This window comes from Hyalella azteca, unplaced genomic scaffold (assembly GCF_000764305.2).
Source record: "Hyalella azteca isolate HAZT.00-mixed unplaced genomic scaffold, Hazt_2.0.2 contig14467, whole genome shotgun sequence".
Classification (NCBI taxonomy): domain Eukaryota; kingdom Metazoa; phylum Arthropoda; class Malacostraca; order Amphipoda; family Hyalellidae; genus Hyalella; species Hyalella azteca.
This window is the reverse complement of record NW_025944349.1, coordinates 116,990-123,889: the sequence shown is the minus strand read 5'-3', so window position 1 is coordinate 123,889 and position 6,900 is coordinate 116,990.

Below are 6,900 nucleotides of genomic sequence, written 5' to 3'. Positions count from 1 at the left end.
AATTCGTGCTCAACACCTTAGAGCAATTATGCAACATATTTTCCATTTTCAAACCATTTTAGCCTCATATGTACTCTAAGAAAAAAATATATATGACAGATGTTGAATATTTAATATTTTTGTACTATAACTTTCAATGAGAGTATTTCGTAGTGGGGTTGAAGCACTGAATGTAAAGTTTCTTTGAAATATTTTGCATGAACGTTTCTTTTTGAAGAATATTTGTAGTGAAGCGTGCTGGAGCGGAAAGCACTGAAGTGCGCCGAATGCTTCATGCCGTCTTGCTACCGTTGCGGCTTCCAGAAAAAGGTTGAGGACATCGTCGTACAAAGGGACACAATCTGGCTCGATCCACTTTTGATGGTGCATTCAACCTGTGATTATCTGGAATTACTGGACGATTGTGATGCAAATGGGCTCATTACCGAGGCCTTGCAAGCATTTTATTTGCCCTGCAAACACGCACTTCTATAGACACCGACTTTTGTTAGCACTTTTTGTGATGAAGCATTCGGCTGTTCTGCTGTAGTTTGAGAACTTTCATACAAAAGTGAGGCATTTCTCGAAAGACTTCTTAAGTAGGTGTTAGAACAGGAGATATTAAGCAATCTAAACTGCAATTTTGTGTGTACCGGAATTTGAAAACCACTGATGTTCTGAAAATTTTTATTTTCACATTCAAATTAACTCGTTCGTTATGAATAATTTCCACTGTCTTTAAAAAAAAAATAAACTCAGTATTCACTGCAGTAAGCGACAGAGAGCGCATTTTCTCGTCCGGCCGTGACGTGAAGTCACACACGGACGTCACGGACGGACATAACGAGCACAATAGCGCCATTTTTTCACAAATGAGAAAATGCGCTAAAAAGAGTTATTGAATTTGCTTCAAACACCACAGATATACGAAGGCCTTCCCAAAGTTATTATTTGATGCCGATTTTTATTGATTTAGAGTCTCCATACAAATTTTCAGTCTTCCGCAAACGCTTTTATGAGCTTTTGTTAACTTAATACCCGCGCTTGCGGTGTCCAGTCGTCTCATATACTACGAATAACGTCCGGGTTATACAGCCGCTGTAAATTATCGTCCCTCGATGACGTCAAAGTTAGAGAAACTCCCATTAAATTCCGTATAAATTCCGCTCCGATGTGCCTGCGGGAGCTCTAGGAAACGGACTTGTGAAGGAGTTCTTGTAATATCGTCGTGTTCAATAAGGATATTTTACAGTAGCAAAGCGCATGGAAGTCATAGATTATCGAGCTTTCGAGGGTAGGTGGAACAGTTGAACTGAAAGAAATCCGCGTAGAATGCTTAACTGCAGTTGTGTCCTATTTCGTTCGAGATACAATGAAAATTTTAATTCATAGGTGCTAGCTATTCGATATTCTATATTATTAAAATATATTCTCATAATAGATAGGTAAATATTAAAGTTTTTCCTGGATATTCTCAATGGAGCTAGACTATTGTGCTACACACAAGGATGGAATACGTATCAATGCTGCTAAAGAAGCCACAAAGCTACCGTGTTTCAATCCCCCCACGGAACCACAAATCAATCGTGATCTACGGCACCCATAAGATTTATTAGTTCCTTGTAGCTCGACATGTGCTATCATACAAGGACACGCACAAAAATACGATAAAAAGAAGTCATGACCACAACTGAAAAGCAAGAATGTTGTTACTACCGGGGCTTGCTCGTTAAATGACCGCATTTAGTTAATGAATGATTTCAAGTAATTTTTAGTGCAAAGTGAATGACGAAAGATGATCTAAATTAATAATTGTCTTTTGCAGCACCATAATGTCAATATATTCACAATAAATTTGCGTCTGCAAATAAATATTCTTGAATGAAATTAAAGCCGTATTGTAGCTGCGCTATTTGTTCGTCATTTGATTACCAGGTTCACGCTGGCAACGTGTAGAGTGAGCTTCGTTGACTCCCGTTTTTAATTGATCAGCTGTTGCGTCGGCCAAGAATCCGTATCGTGAATTTAGTTGAAATGTCATTAATTTTATTACCTCAACTGCCTATTTTTCATGTCGATTAAGTAGTTACAACCGTCGTACCTCTCACGATTTCTTTCTGAGTGGCGGGTAAGCGTATTGTCTGATAGTTTAGAATGTCGTCTTTTTATTGATGCTGTTATAAAAATTGCTGTGATATTATTAGGCTTGAACTAGCTTATCACCAATGGCTGGGATACTAATTCTTTCAGTTTATATAATTCGTGATCCTTGGATTAATGCTGGCATATTGTCCGATTGATTTGCTCTGTTGTTACTGTGATTTTAGGGTGAACTTTCAATTTATTTTCCTGTGCTTTTGTTGGTTATTTCAGGTGGAAGTGGGGTTAGTATTTTGTGTCTAACTGCGTACCTGGTCCTCATTTGAATACGAAGGAAAGGTGTCTAGTTTACCCCGACCATTGGTCGAATGCAACAGTAACTAACACTGTATTTTTAAATTGGACGCCGGCAGCCCAAACCTCATCAAGCTTCGACTGTGATGACCAGCGGATGCGCTGATGTTGACTTCGTCAGTCGTCGACACACCGGTCTCGACGGGCATGTTGCGAACCTTAATAAACTGTAAGAGGATACACGGGAGACACCAGAACGGACAAGCATGAGCAATTTATTTGTTTAGCAATGGGTTATTTGTGTTGTTTGGCTTGTGAAATCACTTGTAGTATGGTTATTTTTTGTTGGTGGGCTACATAATGGACTTGTTTTTTAGCTACACATTATAATCTTGCAAATTGCAGCTCTGGTGGGATCAGGTTTTGATTCATTTTCACTACCGCGAACATAATGGACGGATAGCCAATGTATGCTGAAGCTCTCTCGCAACAGCATGCAAGTCTGTAGAGTATGAATACCATGGCTAAATATTTCTCTGAATTATGTATCACTGCAATGCTCTAACAGAACCTTTGCAGACAACACTTTAGATATGCATTACCTAGAATTCATTTCATTTCCATACACTCGCATGTATGGAAATCTTGACATTTTTGTAGACCGTTTATTAACTCGGCATTATAATCCGTCATTGAAACCTTCTCATATCACACTGCTCCAAATGACTCTTCGTAAATACTCGCTTTCTCCGTTTTAATGTCCGAGAAAAGGTTGAATGATATCTTGAACGAGCTACTGTAGCTTTTTAACAGCTCACTATGCATACTGATTAGCGGAGGCTATTTCTGTGATGGAATGCACACGCTCGAGGGCCTCTTCAGCTAAATTGTAATTTCATCAGGCAGCAAGGTTTACGATCAACCTCTTTGACGAACCGCTTTGCTATGAGAACATGAACTTCAATTAATTATGGCACTGATTAGAACTGAACTTACGCAACGTCACTCTAATGTTTATGAAAGATTTACGTAAAAAATTGATGGCAATTATTATGTGTTGCTAGATTTGATCAGCATAAAAAATCAGAGTACGTTAGGAAAAATTTCATAAGTTAGAGTTGTCCAAAATATTCTAAGAAATAATTGGAGTTTTCAGACACAATTATATGTAAAAAGGATTAAAAACGAATTCATTTCCCCATAAATCGAGGATGATACTAATATTTTCCTCTACATAAAATGGTTTCATTTTGATTAATCCGAATAGTCGGTATTAGCATTATTAATATATTTCAGAGTCCATAATGATGTTGTGGAGGAGACTGTTGTATTTTTGTAGGAGTTTAGACACAAATAATCTTCGTTGGCGCTTCTCTTCTTCACATCCATGGAAACAACGACTCATGACTATATATTAAGCAGGAGAATTTGATTCGAACATGAATACTTTGAGATATACTGGAAAAGCCGAACAACAACAGCAAATAAAAAATTAATTAAATTGAGAAAAACATAGTTCCCTACATTCTATGTTACAAATTTAAACAAGAGAAATTCAAGTATCCTTATCGGCTAAATGAAGACTCGTTTGCTGGAGATAAGGAGCAATTAAGTGGAGCATCAGACCAGGAATGTATGGCGTGCAGCCTAGCAATGCAGTAAGCCTTTGGTCACCGAGTTCATAATGCATAATGACAGGCCGAGCTCCAGGCTTAACCCTTCGTTAATCTCTAGCCTGCCCATTACTGACATGATGATCCTCCACACGCAATGGCATTATGTTTATCTAAGACCCGAAGCACTTTATCATCCCATGCTAAAAATATTTGCAATTCTTATCCTCCTAATAACAGTTAATTTTGAACTCTAAAACGGATGTGGTCGATCAACAGCGTTATGAACACGAAAAGCATGCTAAAATAGACATTTATCAACATAATTATGTAGAACATTTGTTTGGAAGAACGAAGCAGATAAAATTATACCTCATGAAGAACACATGGAGCAAAATTTCACGACGAGAGCTTCACGCTATCTTCCTAGTAAGTAACGTGCCTTGCAGGAATGACCTGACTCACAGCACGCGTTAGAAACATATTACAACGCCTGCATGCTAACTCGTCAAACTTGATTAAATTATTTAATATATCAATTTCTAATTATACAGGGTAATTCAATTTCTTCAAATCAACACAACACTTTTAAACAAGTTCAGATAATTATGCAATTAAATATGCGAACATTTGATTATTAAGTTTATGCTCAACCCGAAGTGCTATATATGTCATCTTTACTATCCGAGCCTTGAAGTCTAGCACGAAGTTTCGACCCAGCGTCCGATTTCTCAGTTATCAAGTGTCTGTGGGTCCTGAAAACCTTGCTTCTTAGTGCCGTAACGAACTTATTTAAAAAGAATGCGCATTACCTCAAAACGAAACGGTGTTTCTGCATTAATACCACAGTCCTAATGGAACTAAGTCACAGCGACATCAAGTCCAGTATCTTTGGTCAGTATTACTGGCCCAACGTGTCCAAGCCATGTATCCTACTGCAACCAGAAATTCTACTAAGCTAAGATCCTTTACTTGACCTGTGCAAGCCTAATGTTCAAGCGATCTCAATTCCAAATAAAAAATGGTCTGTTTTTAAAAAAAGCTCACTGTCCCTGCAAGCGCGAGTGTAAAAACTTGGGTCAGTGTTGCTGACCCGACATGTCCTAGCGACAAGTCCTGTTACCTAGCGTCTGTTGAGGGACGTCTTCGCGTGGAAAGTTTTCTGAGCCTCGATAAAGGCTCCAGGCGAGCACCTGACAATGCATTTCAACGATGTATCTTTATGAATGACTCATCTTTCACGATTCCATTCGATCCGCCAATAATTTTCCGAAGAATATCTAGCTCTTTAGATCTAAGTTGTCTTACAAAATATACTCCATATTAGTGGAAGTTTCGGAAGATTTGCTCTTATGAATTATTATCGTATGTGATATTTGCAATTTCAGACAATTTGTCAGGACGTCAACTTGGTTTTGGATACTGATTTATTTAAAGGTGCATCATTTTTTAATCATTATTGACAATAATTTACGCAAAGATTGTACAATGGTAATAATAGTTAAAACGGCACCTCATTCATGAATTTTTTTGAGTGCCATGAAGCGTTGCTAATACCCGTAAATTGAGCAAAACTGTTATTCATTTGCACATTTGAATCACTTGGAAACTTGGATATTATGGCAAGATAATAATTTTGCAAGTTTTCACTAAACTTGTAATTTTCAAATAGAAAGGAATCAAATTTACTTTCTTCTTGTATGCGATTTTTTACAGATACCATAAAATTCATAAAAAATACATCTAATAGACGCTCTTTCTATCTTCTTTATTGGCTATTTCACGCAACTCTGGTCTCTCGCTTCGGATTCTCCGCTGCCTCCCTTCACGCCTGACTCTCACAACGACCGCAAAAAGGGTAGATTTTATTCTTCAACTTCCATTGAGATAACGACCTCAGAAAAGACTCGTCTAAAAGACTTGATCTTTTCATCAAAAGATAGACTCAGTCTCTCTTCTGCTACGCAGTGAATGGTGGAAATTCCTATGGTTACGGCACCCCTGGACGTGGGAGGAGAGCAAACCGCGGGTTTTGTTCAATCTCGGGTTCATGGCTCCGACGCCAATTTTAAGCTGTGCTGCATTTCTCTACAGTCCCAACGCCAATGTAGTACATCAGTTGTGTTTGTTGTGTTTAAATTCGGTTTGTATTTGCAGATTTGTTATATATAATGAACTTTTGTCATCTAGTTCCTCCTTCCGTGTACAGTACCAGACTAAATTTCAATTTGACAACAAATAATTTTAAAGTATCATTTCGATGTTGTATAGCCGGGACATTAAATTTTTATCGTTGATTATTTTTACTCAAAAATTTTTATTAGTTATAAATAATCTAAATACAAATTTCAACTTTTCATTTGATATAGCGAACGATAGAAGGAAATCATGATTGAGTTCCCTTGCTAAGATTCGTTCCTACGACGAAATATGTTTATTTCTCAAATATTTATGATTCGAAGGACATATATAGACGCAGAGTTGTGATTGCCTAGAATTCAATATCTCAGAGAAGAGTCAGGAGCTTTTATCAGATTTTTTCTGTTGGTTCTCGGCACAGTTTCCTCTTTACTCGATGGAGACGAAAGTTACAGTTTTGTCCGGAAGGATGGGCCCAATGTTTTCACACTCTTAGCTGATATCTGAAACTACGAGTCAACAAAGTCTTTGGAAAATCCGTTGGTGGACGGCATCGAAACTTCGTCCGAGAAATTATTTATAATATTTTAAATTTTATCTCTTGTAAAGAGCATGACATTTTTATTATGATGTGCAAACACAATTTTTAGTCGCCAACACTTGCCGTGATCGAGCAAATGCATTGAATTGTTATTTTTGTGTGTGTTTTTTTTAAACAGTGAGTTTTAATACTGTGAGGATCAATATAGAATATAATGTTATTGATTAATTTTCA